The sequence below is a fragment of the Theropithecus gelada genome, chromosome 14 (assembly GCF_003255815.1).
Source record: "Theropithecus gelada isolate Dixy chromosome 14, Tgel_1.0, whole genome shotgun sequence".
Classification (NCBI taxonomy): domain Eukaryota; kingdom Metazoa; phylum Chordata; class Mammalia; order Primates; family Cercopithecidae; genus Theropithecus; species Theropithecus gelada.
The window spans coordinates 105,500,665-105,517,033 of record NC_037682.1 but is presented as its reverse complement, the minus strand read 5'-3'; the positions used below and the strand labels follow the sequence as shown (position 1 = coordinate 105,517,033).

Here is a 16,369-nt window from a genome sequence, read left to right as displayed (position 1 = left end):
TTTTTTTTTTTTTTTTTTTTTTTTTTTTTTTTGAGACGGAGTGTCGCTCTGTTGCCCAGGCTGGAGTGCAGTGGCCGGATCTCAGCTCACTGCAAGCTCCGCCTCCCGGGTTCCCGCTATTCTCCTGCCTCAGCCTCCCGAGTAGCTGGGACTACAGGCGCCCGCCATCTCGCCCGGCTAGTTTTTGTATTTTTTAGTAGAGACGGGGTTTCACCGTGTCAGGCCAGGATGGTCTCGATCTCCTGACCTCGTGATCCGCCCGTCTCGGCCTCCCAAAGTGCTAGGATTACAGGCTTGAGCCACCGCGCCCGGCCGCCAATAGCATCTTATTGGCAAGATCTCTCCATGTGTTCTGTTTCATCAAAGAAATTAAATAAGTAGTAAAATGAAGCAAGTACTTACCAAGGAAAATAATGCTGATAATAGTAATAGCTAATGCTAATTGAGCATGCACTATGTGCCAGACTCTGTGCTCAGAACTTAACATAGCATTCTCTCAGTACTTACACAGCTCCACGAGGTTTCTGTGAGAAGGCTTATACTTGCTAAGTAATTTGTCCAAGGTCACCCAGCGAGGATATGATACAGTTGGAATTGTATCTAGGCAGTTCTGACCCCAAGAGCCCAAGGCGCCCCTCGTCCTGTCTCATAGTTGATGGACCCATTGCTCTGAATCACAGACTTTCCACTACTCTTGTAATGCCTTTTGTAGAACTCTCCTAATGTTTTAAACTTCCAGTCCTCCCTACAGTCTTTCTAAATAGATAATCTTCTTTTCTACTTGACTGAACTCGCTGATGTCTAAAAAGAGCTCCCTGCCTCATGTTTTGTCCCCGTATCCCTACTCCATCTCATCTCTTTTCTCTTATTTCGGTGGAAAAGGTTCCCTTCCTCCTCCCGCCCCCCCCGCCAACTTTCATTTCTTAGAGATAAATCTAGATTAGTGGTTTTTACTAGGGAGATATTTTGTAATCTAGGAAGCATTTGGCAATGTCTGGAGACTTTCCGATTGTGACTCCGGAGGGAGGATGCTACTGGAATGTAGTGCGTAGAAGCCAGGAACGCTGCTAAACATCCTGCAGTGTACAGGAGTAAGCCCCTCAAAACAGAGTTATGTGTAAATTGTATAAAATAGTACTGAGCTTGACAAACTCTGATCTAGATGATGTCTCTCTTCTCTTTCTATTATGTCCCTTCTCCTTAGTCACCTTTACTGTCTTCTCCCTTGCTACTCACATTATGGTCCACAGACCGGCAGCATTCGCATCCCCTAGGATTTAGAAATGCAGAGAGTTGAGTGTGCTAGAGCCAGCTTGCTCTGCCTCTCCAGCTGATTTCGTACATCTCCTTCCAGCTCTGTGTTCAGTGACCTCATGTTGATAACTGTGCCAGGGTGGGAATATATACCAAGGAAACAAGCCAATACACTGCCAATCAGCATACCACTGCCTGTATCCCCACTCTAGACCTAGTCAATCAGTTTCTGCCTTTTGACAAGATTCTTGGGTGATTCATTTGCATATTACATTTTGAAAAGCATATGGATAGAATTTGCATTTTCCATTTTGCCATGCACTTGTCCTCTATCTTGAAACCAAATAACAACAACAAAAGCGTCTACTGCCCAGTCCAGCTGTTGTCTCCACCTTCCTCCTTTTGTTTGCTTTTGGAACAAAGTTTCTAACCCCACCTGTTTCATTTCTAAAACATTTTTCCAGTGACGATGTATTCAGACTCAATATACAAAACTTGGAAAATACAGACCTGAGCAAGACTAACTCTTAGCTGACAGGAGATTGAGGGAGGTTGGTTCCCAGATTCTGCTACAGAATTTAAGGTGGCAATGACAGCTTCCTCAAAAGCCCAATAATTAGATGGCTGTGTGGACCAGTCTGGGCTCCAGCAAATGGCCGATTGTTCAGAAGCCTGCAGAGGGAGTGACTAGGCAGCAGCAGGTTAGGTTGAAAGGCAGTGAGTGGTTTTATGTAATCAGAATCTGCTCAGCAGCCTACTCTCCCTCTGTCACCCAACTGGAGTGCAGCGATGTGATTATAGCTCACTGTGGCCTTGACCTCGTAGGCTCAAGCGATCCTCCCACCTCAGCCTCCTGAGTAGCTGATACCACAGGCGTGCACCACCGCGCTTGGCTGTTTTTAAATTTTTTTTTGTAGAGACAAGGTCTTACTATGTTGCCCAGGCTGGTCTTGAACTCCTTGGCTCAAGCAGTTCTCCTGCCTTGGCCTCCCAAAGTGTTGGGAGTACAGGCATGAGCCACCACATCTGGCCCCCTCATACTTTTATTATTTTATGCTTTTATGATCCCTCATTACCACTTTTTTGCTGATACTTTTCTTTTTTTGAGACAGAGTTTCGCTCTTGTTGCCCAGGGTGGAATGCATTGGCGCGATCTTGGCTCACCACAACCTCCGCCTCCTGGGTTCAAGCTACTCTCTTGCTTCAGCCTCCTGAGTGGCTGGGATTACGGGCATGTACCACCACTCCCAGCTAATTTTGTATTTTTAGTAGAGACAGGGTTTCTCCATGTTTGTCAGATTGGTCTCCAACTCCCAACCCCAGGTGATCTGCCCGCCTCAGCCTCCCAAAGTGCTGGGATTACACTCATGAGCCACCGTGCCTGGCTCCATGTCTGTATTTCTAATCCTGAGTTCTATATATATGACTTCTATACTCTGTTTCCCTGTGCTTTTTGAACAGTTCTGCTTGAATATCAACCTCTTTGGCTATAAACATTTGCTGCATACTTATTTTCCCAGGGTAGTTATACTAGGCATGGAAATGTACACTTGTATATACTAGTGTCTGCCATATGCTATATGCCACCCTAAGCACTTTTCCGTACATTTTTATTTACAAAAACCCAGCAAGGTGTAAACTATTATCTTATTACTGTTAGGGAAACTGAGACGTCTTGTTTGTTTTTTGAGATAGGGTTTCACTCTGTCACCCAGGCTGGAGTGTGGTGACACCATCAAGGCTCACTGCAGCTTTGACCTCCCAGACCCAAGCAATCCTCAGACTCTTGAGTAGCTGGGAGCACAGGTATGCACCACCACTCCTGGCTACTTGTATTTTATTTTGTTTTTTGAGACAGATCTCCCTCTGTTGCCCGGGCTGGAGTGCTCACTGTAACCTCCACCTTCTGGGTTCAAGCGATTCTTCTGCCTCTGCCTCCCAAGTAGCTGGGATTACAGGCACATGCCACCACGCCTAATTTTTGTATTTTTAGTAGAGATGGGGTTTCACCATGTTGGCCAGGCTGATCTTGAACTGTTGACCTCAAGTGATCTACCTGTCTTGGCTTCCCAAAGTGCTGGGATTATAGGCATGAGCCACTGCGCCCAGCCTCTGGTTACTTTTAAAAGTTTTTGTAGCGATGGGGTCTCTCTGTTGCCCAGGCTGGTCTCAAACTTGTGAACCAAGTCATCCTGCCTCAGCCTTCAGAAGTGCTGGAATTATAGGCATGAGCCACCGTGCCCGACCTCAGATGTTAGTGTGCCTTATAAGGGCCTCATGTAAGATTTATTTATTCCTTTTCTTTCTTTTGTCTTTTTTTTTTTTTTTTTTGAGACAAGGTCTTACTCTGTCACCTAGGCTGGAGTAGTGCAGTGGGTCAGTCATGGCTCACGGCAGCCTCAACCTCCTGGGCCCAAGCAATTCTCCTACCTCAGCTTCCTGAGTAGCTGGGACTACAGACATGTGCTACCATGCCTAGCTAATATTTTTATTTTTTGTAGAGATGGGGGTCTCTTTATGTTGCCCGGGCTGGTTTTGAACTCCTGCGCTCCAGTGATCCTCCCGCCTGAACCTCCCAAAGTATTGGGATTACAGGCGTAAACCAGGGTACCTAGCTCTTTTTTTTCTTTATTCGTGTGAGATTTTAAACTGAAGTCCGTTTGCTTCTATCTTACAGATGAGAAATGCAGCTTACAACTGTGATTAAATTATAAGTAGCAGAGCTGTGACTTCAAGCCATTCTGACTTGAAGCATAGCATTTCTCCAACTTTAGTACAAGCCTTTCTAAAACCAAAGTTTCTGACTTACCACTTGACTATGAAGCACTTTAATAACTTTAATAATTTTAATAACTTTTCATTGAACCCTGTTAGGCACTCTATGAAATAAAATTTGGTATGACCAGGAAGTAGAATTTGCAAAGTGACACAGTAAGTAAGTGATAAAACCAAAACTATAACACAGGATATCAGTATTTTTACCGTAAACTCTAGAGGAGTTTAGTTGGACAGGCAAGTCCCAGTATTTTACATTTCTTTTGCATTTCTTCATTTTGCTAATAATTACTGTTTGCAGTACTTCATTTGATAGTCATACAGGGCTGTCAAAGCTTTTGGTGTACTTCATTTTCCATTCTGGAAACTGATGCTGAGGAAGATTGAGATTTGCCAGGAGGCTGATGTGTGCTGGAGTTTGGGCTGCATGGCACTATTTCCAGCATCTAGGCTTTCTACATAAAACAGGGGTCAAAATATCAGACACACAAAACCAAACTAAAGATCTACCTCAGTAAGTACCAGCTACATGCTACATGATGGCTGCTAGGCACTTTAACCCTAAGAAGGTTTTCTAAACAACATTTTCTAAACAACTTTTTCTTTTTCAATCTTCTTGCCCAAGTTAGTACTTTCTGATGTCTCCTCCCTCCCTCCCTCCCTTCCTTCCTTCCTGTATGGGGATATGTATACAGGTTTCCTTAATCATTTGTTTTTTCGTAGAGTTGGGGTCTTGCTGTATTGCTTAGGCTGGAGTGCAGTGGCTATTCACAGGCATGATCGTGGTGTACTACTGTTTGAAAATCCTGGGCACAAGGATTGTGCCTGCCTCAGCCTGCTGCAGAGCTGCCACTACAGGTGTGTGCCACTGGACCCAGGTGATTTTTTTTTTTTTTTTCAATTGAGGCAAAATTTATATAACATAAAATTATTTTAAAGTGGGGCTGGGAGCGGTGGCTCGCTGAGGTCAGGAGTTCAAGACCAGCGTGGCCAATGTGGTGAAACCCCATCTCTACTAAAAGTACAAAAATTAGCCAGATGTGGTGGTGAGCACCTGTAATTCCAGCCGCTTGGGAGGCTGAGGCAGGAGAATCACTTGAACCTGGGCGGCAGAGGTTGCAGTGAGCCGAGATCGCGCCACTGCACTCCAGCCTGGGTGACAAGAATGAAACTCTGTCTCCAAAAAAAAAAAAAAAATTGAAGTGTACAAGTTCAGTGACATTTAGTATATTCACAATATTGTGCAATCACCAATTCTGTCTAGTTCTAAAACATTTTCATTACCCTCAAAGAAAACTTTATAACCATTAAGCAGTCACTCCCTATTCCCCACTGCCCTCAACCCCTGGCAATACCAATCTACTTTCTGTCTCTAGATTTACCTATTAGAGAGATTTCATCTAAATGGATCATACAATATGTGATCTATTGTGTGTGGCATCTGTCATTTATTGTAATGTTTTTGAGATTTGTTCAAGTTGTAGCATGTATTATTCTTCATTTTAATCACCGAATAATATTCCACTGTATGTATAGATCATGTTTTGCCTGTCCATTCTTCCGTTGATGGACATTTGAGTTATTTACACCTTTTGGTTATTATGAATAGTTCTGTTGTGAATATTCATATACTCATATTTGAGTACCTGTTTTCCGTTCTTTTGTATATATACCTAGAAGGAATTGATGACTTACGGTAATTCCATGTTTAACTTCTTGAGGAACTGCCAGACTGTTTTCCATGGTTGCTGTGGAAGTTTTATATTCCCACCAGCAATACATAAGGGTTCTAGTTTTTTTCTTTCCTCATCAAAACGCTTGTTATTTTTTGTTTTTGTTTGATAATAGCCATCCTAATGGTGTGAAGTGGCATCTCGTTGTGGTTTTGATTTGGCCATGTTAATGTTACGGCTAATGTTAACTGTCTTCATAAACTTATCGACTATTTATATATCTTCTTTGGAGAAATACCTTTTTAAGTTCTTTGCTGTTTTTGAATTGAGTTGTCTGTATTTTGGTTGTTGACTTAAAGAGAGTTCAAAGAGAGTTCTTTATATCGTCTAGATGCTAGACCCTTACCAGAAAAAGGATTTAAAAGTATTTTCTCCCATTGTCTTTTCACTTTTTTCATAATTTGTACACTATATATTTCTTTTTTTTTTTTTTCTCGAGACAGAGTCTGGCTCTGTCACCCAGGCTGGAGTGCAGTGACATGATTTCGGTTCACTGCAACCTCCGCCTCTTGAGTTCAAGTGATTCTCTTGCCTCAGCCTCCCAAGAAGCTGGGATTACAGGCACGCGTCACCATGCCTGGCTAATATTTGTATTTTTAGTGGAGACAGGATTTCACCATGTTGGCCAGGCTGGTCTTGAACTCCTGCTGACCTCAGGTGATCCACCTTGGCCTCCTGAAGTGTTTGGATTACAGGCATGAGCCACCGTACCCGGCCAGCACTGTATACTTCTTGTTGTATTTCTTGATGTATGTATTTATTTCTTGAATTTGTACACCGGTTGTCTTTTCACTTTCTTGATAATGCCCTTTGATGAAGAAAAGTGCATCAGCCCACTTCAGTGTCCCAAGTAGCTGGGACTACAAGTGCACACCACCGTGCCTGGCTCAAAAGTGTTATTATTTTTTTCTTTCGTTGCTTGTGCTCTTGGTGTCATATCTAAGAATCCTTTGACACATCCAAGGTCATGAAGACTTATCTCTGTGTTCTCTTTTAAGAATTTTATAGTTTTAGTTCTTTATTTAGGTTGTCGATCCATTTTGAGTAATTTTGTGTATTGCGTGAGGTAGGGGTCCAGTGTGATCCTTCTGCTATGGAGATCCAGTTGTACCAATACCATTTGTTGAAGACATGGTTTTTCCCCCACCAAATGGTCTTGGCACTCTTGTTGAAAATCAGTTGACCATAGATACGAGTTTATTTCTGGATTCTCAGTTCTATTCTATTGGTCTATATATCTGTCCTTATGCCAGTACCACACTGTTATGATAACTGTAGCTTTGGATTAATACTAAGTTTTGATATAAGAAGTGTGAGTCCTCCAACTTTGTTCTTCTTTTCAATATTGTTTTAGTTCTTCCAGGTCCTTTGAAATTCTGTATGAATTTGAGGATCAGCTTTTCTATTTCTGCAAGAAAGGCCAAAGCACTGCAGCTTTTAGAATTTGTTTAGCAGGTTTTCTGATTTTCACTAGAGGTCCCCCCAGCCCCCTGCCACACGCACACACATAGGGCCTTTGGAATTTTGATAGGGATTACATTGAACTTTTGAATTGCTTTGAGTAGTATTACCACCTTCACAGTATTAAGTCTTTGTGGCCAGACGCAGTACCTCACGCCTGTAATCCCAGCACTTTGGGAAGAGGCCAAGATGGGCAGATTACTTGAGCTCAGGAGTTCAAGGCCAGCCTTGGCAACATGGTGAAACCCCACCTTTACCAAAAATACAAAAAATCTTAGTTGGGCTTCATGGCACACATCTGTGTTCCCACCTACTTGGGAAGCTGAGGAGGGAGGATTGCTTGAGCTCATAGGGTGGAGGGTGAGGTGCACTCTAGCCTGAGTGACTGAGACCCCATCTCAAAAAAAAATACTGTCTTCGTGATGGTTAAGTTAATGTGTCAATTGATTGGGCCATGAGGTATGCAGACATTTGGTCAAACATTATTCTAGGTGTGTCTATGAGAGTGATTCTGGATGAGATTAACATTGAATCGGTAGACTGTGTAGAGCAGTTTGAACTCCCTAATGTGGGTAGTGGGCCTCATTCAATCAAGACCTGAATAGAACAAAAATGCTAAGAGGAAACTTTGCTTGCCTGACTGCTAGAGCTGGGACATTGATCTTCCTCGGTCCTGGCACTGGAACTTAGACAACCATCAGCTCTCTTGGTTTGCAGGACTTCAGACTCAGACTGGAACTTACACACTCAGCTCACCTGGTTCTTGGGCCTCAGACTTACACTAAAACTATACCGCTGGTCTCCTGGTTCTCCAGCTTGCTAACTGCAGATCTTGAGACTTCTCAGTCTCCGCAGTCATGTGAGCCAATTCCTTGTAATAAGTCTCACCTCCTATATTTATCTCCTTTCCCTTCTCTTTCTCTGGGGAACTCTGACTAGTACAGTTTTCCAGTTCATGAACCTGGATGTTTTTCAATTTATTTAGGTCTTTAACTTCTTTCATCAATTTTTTTTTTTTTTTTGAGACGGAGTCTCGCTCTGTCACCCAGGCTGGAGTGCAGTGGCCGGATCTCAGCTCACTGCAAGCTCCGCCTCCCGGGTTCAACGCCATTCTCCTGCCTCAGCCTCCCGAGTAGCTGGGACTACAGGTGCCTGCCACCTCGCCTGGCTAAATTTTTTGTATTTTTAGTAGAGATGGGGTTTCACTGTGTTAGCCAGGATGGTCTCGATCTCCTGACCTCGTGATCCGCCCGTCTCGGCCTCCCAAAGTGCTGGGATTACAGGCTTGAGCCACCGCGCCCGGCCCCTTTCATCAATTTTTTAAATTTTTTTTTTTTTTTTTTTTTTGAGACAGAGTCTCACTCTGTTGCCTAGGCTGGAGTGCAGTGGTGAGATCTTGACTTACTGCACCCTCCACCTCTTAGGTTCAAGTGGTTCTCCAGCCTCAGCCTCCCGAGTAGGTGGAACTACAGGCATGTGCCCCCATGCCTGGCTAATTTTTTGTATTTTTAGTAGAGATAGGGTTTCACCATGTTGGCCAGGCTGGTCTCAAACTCCTCACCTCAGGTGATCCACCCGCCTCAGCCTCCCAAAGTGCTGGGATTACAGGCATGAGCCACTGTGACCGGCAAAATCTTTTTTTTTTTTTTTTTTTTTTTTTTTGAGACAGGGTCTCACTCTTTTGCCAGGCTGGAGTGCGGTGGCACAATGTTGGCTCACTGCAGCCTCCATCTTCTGGGCTCAAGCAGTCTTCCCACTTCAGCCTTCTGAGAAGCTGGGACTATAGGCACGCACTGCCTCACCTGACTAATTTTTGTGTTTTTTGTAGAGATGGTGTTTTACCATGTTGCTCAGGCTGGTCTCGAACACTTCAGCTCAAGCAATCTGCCTGCCTCAGCCTCCCAAAGTACTGGGATTACAGGTGTGAGCCATCGCACCCAGCCTCAGCAGTGTTTTATAGTTTTCAATGTACAGGTTTTTTCTCTTTTCTTTTTTTTTTTTTTTAAAGACAGAGTCTCGCTCTGTTGCCCAGGCTGAAGTGCAATGGCATAATTTCACTACAACCTCTACCTCGTGGGTTCAAGCGATTCTCCTGCCTCAGTCTCCCAAGTAGCTGGGATTACAGGCACCTGCCACCATGCCCGGCCAATTTTTGTATTTTTTGTAGAGATGGGGTTTCACCATGTTGGCCAGGCTGGTCTCGAACTCCTGACCTTCTGATCCACCTGCCTGGGCCTCCCAAAGTGCTGGGATTACAGACATAAGCTACCGCACCCAGCCCAGGTTTTTTACCGCTTTGGTCAAATTTGTTCCTAAGTGTTTTATTCTTTAGGATGCTATTGTAAATGTAATTGTTTTCTTAATTTCCTTTTTGATTTCTTACTGCTGTTTTATAGAAACACAACTGAATTTTGCCTGTTTATCTTTACCTTGAAGCTGCGGAATTTGTTTACCAGCTCTGGTAACTTTTTTGCAGATTCTTTGGGATTTTGTATATATAGGATCATGTCATTTGTGAATGCAGTTTTACTTTTTTATCCTTTGCAATTTAGATGCCATTTATTTTTTATTCTTGCCTGATTGCTCTGGCTTAAACTTCCAATACAGTGTTGAATAGCAGTGGTGAAAGTGGGCATCTTTGTCTTGTTCCTGATTTTACAGGTAAAGCTTTCAGTCTTTCACCATTGAATATGTTAACTCTTGGGTTTTTATAAAGGCCCTTTATCATGTTGAGGGAATTCCCTTTTGTTCCTAATTTTCTGATGGTTTTTATTATGAATGTGTGTTGGATTTTGTCAAATGTTTTTCTGCATCAATCAAGGTGACCATTGTTTTTTTTTTCTCCTTCATTCTGTTGGGGTGTTATATCACATTGTTGGGTTTCCTTTTATGTTATTGACAAAGGCATTCTCTTAGGCATCCATTGCAAATGTGTGACTAAGCTGTCTCTCTTCATTCTTTGAGATGTTCAGAGTATGCCTTACTTTGACGTTTTGCCTACCAGCATTCTGTCTCTCTCATCACAGTTAGTTTACTCAGTAGTACTGTAACTCAAGCTTTCTTTTCCTAGTGTCATCCCACGTTGAACCAGTTGTTCACATGGGCTAGACTAATCCACTTAAATGCCTTTTTTCCTTCATGTATCTTCCCTGCTGAGGAACCTGCAGTGATTATCCATTGCTCATCAGATCAAACCTAAATTCTTCCTGACATTTAGAACCCTTTGTAATCCAATCCCACATCACCTCTCTGATCTCTGTTGTTTATTTATTTGAGACAGAGTCTTGCTCTTGTCGCCCACGCTGGAGTACAGTGGCGCAGTCTCGGCTCACTGCAACCTCTGCCTCCTAGGTTCAAGCCCTTCTCCTGCCTTAGCCTCCCAAGTAGCTGGGATTACAGGTGCCCGTCACCACACGCAGCTAATTTTTGTATTTTTAGCAGAGATGGGGTTTCACCATGTTGGCCAAGATGGTCTCGAGCTCCTGACCTTAGGTGATCCACCCACCTCAGCCTCCCAAAGTGCTGGGATTACAGGCGTGAGCCACCGCGCCCAGCTATCTCTGTTACTTATTAAAAATAGAAACTATACGCGAACACCCACCTAGTAATAACTTAAAATTTTATCATTGCTATATTTCTAAAACTATAAGCATATAAATTTGATTTATCATATCTTTCCCTGATATTTTCCCAGTTTTTCAATTAGCCCTACCAATATTGTTGTTAAAAATTGTATTTTCCTTCATTTTTGGTGATGTGTTCGATGTGTTTTTCAGCCTCATTTCTCATATTTAGTTGGGACATGTATTCAAAGAAATGAAAAAATATTTTCTTAATATATCCTAAAATAAGGAAAAAGCAAGGCATAGGACATTATGTAGCATATGAAAAAATGTATTCATGTGCATAGACAATTTCTGGAAAGATAACAGAAACTGTTAATGATAGTAGCCCTGGGAAATAGAACTAGGGTGGGAAGAAGGTGATTTCCTTTTCATTTTATACCCTTTTGTACTATTGGAATTTCTTAGTACATGTGAAGAAAGAGATGGAAAAAATTAAAAAGTAAATAATGATTAGTTCCTTTTTTTTCTTGTTTTTAAGTCCCAGTTTAAACCCCTTTACATGATATAACAGTGGCCAAATTTTAAACACTTTTAATGGTTTTTGAAAACTTTAAGCCAGTTGATAAACTCAAACAGGCATTTTCATCATGTACTGACATTTGCATCATTCACAAAAATTATTAAGTAGTCCATTTCAGGGAATTTAGCTGTGTCCGCAGAAAGCTGCTGTTTGTCTTTTTTAGACAGCCATATTCTTACAGCTACTTTAGGTTTCTATTCCATGAAAAAATTGGATCAGCATGGCATTGTTGCTGGAAGAAAAACTGAAAAAATCCTAGGGCTTTTAAAGGCCATTCCTTGTTTTATGGAGGTTGGAAAGGTTAGCAACAGTCTTTGTTGTCCAGACAGAGGTGTTTTTTTCTCTTTTTTTCTTTTTTTTTTTTTTTGAAACATAATCTTGCTCTGTCGCCCAGGCTGGAGTGCAGTGGCGCGATCTCGGCTCACTGCAACCTCTGTCCCTGGGTTCAGGCCATTCTCCTGCCTCAGCCTCCTGAGTAGCTGGAACTACAGGTGCCTGCCACCACGCCCGGCTAATGTTGTGTGTTTTTAGTAGAGACTGAGTTTCACCGTGTTAGCCAGGATGGTCTCGATCTCCTGACCTCGTGATCCGCCCACCTTGACCTCCCAAAGTGCTGGGATTACAGGCGTGAGCCACCAAGCCCGGCCCTGTTGTTGTTGTTGTTGTTGTTGTTGTTGTTGTTGAGACTGGAGTCTCTCTCTGTTGCCCAGGCTAGAGTGCAGTTGCCCAATCTTGGCTCACTGCAAGCTCTACCTCCCAGGTTCAAGCAGCCTCCCGAGTAGCTGGGACTACAGGTGCTCACACCATGCCTGGAGAATTTTTATATATATTATATATATATATTTTTTAGTAGAGATGGGGGTTTCACCATATTGGCCAGGCTGGTCTCGAACTCCTGATCTTGTGATCCTCCTGCCTCCGCCTCCCCAAGTGCTGGGATCACCGGCATGAGCCACCGCACTTGGCCAGAGTTTTGGGGGTTGATGCTATATGTTTTCTTTGACTCTTCAGGTGTTTTTTGTTTTGTTTCCTTTTGTTTTTCCTTTTTTTTGCTTTCCTTGGGTACTTAAGTTTTATTTTATAATTGCGAACCAGATCTTTAGCTTTGGAAGGAATTTTAGTAGGCACACCTTGGTAGTTCTTTGGAGTAAGGGAACATTTATTAATTATTTACATAGTTGTAAATTTAGAAATGTCTTCTTCGTAAGACTAGACAATTGAGATCAGGAAATATGTGCATCAGAATGATGAAAATAGCATCCCTGTTTGAAGGAATGGAATAACCTATAAAGCGTCTCATCACAATGCTAAATTAGGAGTTTTAACGATTAGTAATGAAATATTTTGCATTATTTCATCAGAGAGTTTTAACTTAGTTACTGTAGGATCAGGCCAGGTATTGTTTATTACAAAAACTTGATAGCTTAATGTTTTTAGTGTCTGAATAATCTTGTTAATTGCTGATTGTGGGTGAGTTATTTTTGCTCTAAGAAAATCTCCTTCCTGAGAAGTGGGCTGGATTGCATCAAAACCATTGAGTAGCAGTGAGGTCAAAAAGCTTGAGTTCCTTCCTGATAGAGGTTTGTGTTTGCCTGTCTTTCTTTACTGCCTCTGGGCAAGAAAAGGGAGTGCTTTTTGTTTTGTGAAAACATTGTGAATTTAACTCAGGAAATGCAAACCTGTTGGCTCTTGCAAGTTATTTGACTTCATTGTGAGAGGAGTACAGGCTTTGTCTTGTCTCCTTGTTGGGTGTGTACTTTACATATTGCAAGGTAGAGTGAAGTTAATATTTAAATCCTCTTTCTGTGAAGTTCAGGAGAAGTGAGTTAGTAATATGGTAGGATCTTGATGGGTTTAGTGTTACTGTAAAATTAATTTATATATATAGTACTTATGAAGATTTGGAGTGTGGGTTCTGTTGAGAACTTTAGCTAAATCTTTACAAGACTGGGTCATGTCATAGCATTTGTGTATGTATATAAATAATGCATGTGAAATTTGTTATTCATACTCTTTACATTTTATTTTTATTTTTAAATTATGGAACACTTCATGAATTTGCATGTTATTCTTGCACAGGGTCCATGCTAATCTCTGTATTGTTCCAATTTTAATGTACTGCTCAAGCAAGCTCTTAGACTTAATAGCTATGTGTTTTATAGCTATCTTTGATTTAGCTTTTAATTCTAGTCATTTGATGATAAATAGGTTTTGTAAACCTTAATTTCCTAATGTGTGCAATGCCTACCTTTGTTATTAGGATTACATACATGAAAGGCGCCTGTTCCCTGACAAATGTTCAGCCAGGTATGGTGATGTGTGCCTGTAGTCCCAGCAACCTGGAAGGCTGTGGTGGGAGGATCCTTTGAGTCCAGCAGTTAGGCCACTTGCGGTCAACATAGCGAGACCCCCATCTCCAAAAAGAAAAAAAATAATAAAGTAGTTGCTCAATAAATGTTAACTGTCTTTATTATCAGCACTGTCCCATGGATGATTCCAATTAGGCAGTGTATTGCATGATTCTTGCTTTAAAGGAGGCAAGAATTTCATATTTAAAACAATTAGAGAACAGGTCTGGCCCAGTGGTTCATGCCTGTTATCCCAGCACTTTGGACGGCCAAGGTGGGTGGATTACTTGAGGTAAGGAGTTTAAGACCAGCCTGGGCAACATAGTGAAACCTCGTCTGTACTAAAAATACAAAAATTAAGCTGGTCGTGTTAGTGGGCGCCTGTAATCCCAGCTGCTCAGGTGACTGGGGCAGGAGAATCGCTTGAACCTGAGAGGTGGAATTTGCAGTGAGCTGAGATCACACCACTGCGCTCCAGCCTCGGTGACAGCAAGACTCCGTCATAGAATAGAGTAGAGTAGAGTAGAGTAGAGTAGAGTAGAGTAGAGTAGAGTAGAGTAGAATACAATAGAATAGAATGATGAGAAATGCCAAGTGAAGACAGTGGCTACATTCAGTCACAGGCCTATTCATTTCCTTAACATGGGAGATGAGAAAGGGGAGAGAACAGTGTGGGCCAGAGTTCTTAGAAGGACTTCATATGGAGGAGGTAAGACAAATATAACCCTTGAATGTAGTTGGCATACCATAGTTTAATAATGTAGGTGGTGTTACAAGTGATTCTAGGAGCAACACTCTGTGCATGAGAGAATGAGTTTGCAGTAAGGAACTGAGAGGAGAAAAGGTAGAACAGGCTAAGCAGGGAATCAGGTAATGGTCTTTGAATGGCAAGATGAGGAATTTGGATTTGAATTTCCATGTAGAACATTGTTCTTGGAGCTATACAAAATAATTTTACATAGTTGTCATCTCTACCCAGTAGCCTTTAAAAAAAAGGTCACTGGGCCAGGTGCAGTGGCTCACGCCTGTAACCCCAGTACTTTGGGAGGCTGAGACAGGTGGATCACTTGAGGCCAGAAGTTCAAGACCAGCCTGGCCAACATGGAGAAATCCCATCTCTACTAAAAATAGGAAAACTAGCTGGACGTGGTGGTGGGCACCTGTAGTCCCAACTACTCGGGAGGCTGAGGTGGGAGAGTCACCTGAGCCCGGGATGCCGAGGCTGCAGTGAGCTAAGATCGTACCATGCCACTGTACTCCAGCCTGGGCCACAGAGCGACACCGTGTCTCAAAAAAACAGTGGGCCACAGAGCAACACCCTGTCTCAAAAAAAAAGGAAACTCAAGAATTTATTTTCCTTTCCTGGTTGTGTTATCCCAGATATATTAATGTCCACTGCTACCTATTACAAAATGGAGAAAGATAAATGAGAATATTACAGTATAACTGACTTTAATCCAAGGCCAAATGTAAATAATTAGTAAATTAGTATATGAATACTGTATTTCATTGATTCACATTTATTTGGCATTCTGAGATCTCTGACATCAAGATGTTCTTAACATTTTTACTATCATCCAAGTAGCAGATGTGATGTTGCCGTTGTCTGCACTTGCATGAACTTGGTCATAGCTGTTACTATTGTTATAACAACAGTTGACAGTCAAGTTATATGTACTGTTAGTAATACATGGTTAACTTGCCATTGCATATGTCACTTAAAAATGTACACTGTGATTCAACATTGAAATGAAAACAAAACAAAAAAAAACAAAAAACCTGTATATGAAGCAAGGCATGGAAGCAGAATGGCAGGGTATAAATTTGATTTTTTTTTTTTTTTTTTTGAGACGGAGTCTCGCTGGGCTCCCAGGCTGGAGTGCAGCGGCGTGATCTCGGCTCACTGCAAGCTCCGCCTCCCGGGTTCACGCCATTCTCCCGCCTCAGCCTCCCAAGTAGCTGAGACTACAGGCGCCCGCCACCACGCCCGGCTAGTTTTTTTGTATTTTTAGTAGAGACGGGGTTTCACCATGTTAGCCAGGATAGTCTCGATCTCCTGACCTCGTAATCCACCCGCCTCGGCCTCCCAAAGTGCTGGGATTACAGGCTTGAGCCACCGCGCCCGGCCAAATTTGATTTTATATGAAACAAAATATTTACCTTTGGAGGAATGTTTGCAGTTTCAGATTTTCTTGCAGAGCTATAGTCAAGTGCTTTATGCAACCCAGAAGGGCAGATACTATAGATGTATTCTGCTGTGTTAAGTTTTGTTGCCGAGAAACATGTGAAAGAATTGCCTATCACGTGCCAGGCAGTGCACCTGGAAGCAGGGGAAATTGCTGTATTCCTCAACATAAATGAAAAAGTTCAGAGATTTAAGAAGCTAGTGTGGTATATGTCTCCCAGGACTGCCATTAAGACATTGTGTCATAGTTTAAGTGGCAGCAGTTTTCCTTTCTTCGTTTGTAACCGATGGCACCTTAGATTTAGTCAAATGTAATATTTACATCTCTACTTCTGATGATAGCTAGTTTAGAACAGATTGCACTACTAAGTAATGAAACTTGTGATTATATAAGGACAAGCAAAATTTTAAAATAAAGAAACTTGTTAGGGTGCGAAGATCAAGGTCAAAATATAAAAATTGGCTGT

General features: G+C 42.2%; 1 protein-coding gene and 1 pseudogene across 21 annotated transcripts in view; one reads left to right on the top strand and one right to left on the bottom strand.

Moving 5' to 3' along the window:
• Nucleotides 1–16,369, top strand: part of USP28 (ubiquitin specific peptidase 28) — an 80,347-nt gene that overhangs the window by 3,574 nt on the left and 60,404 nt on the right. The gene's annotated exons all lie outside the window — the stretch shown is intronic.
• Nucleotides 13,404–13,498, bottom strand: LOC112607436 (annotated as a pseudogene).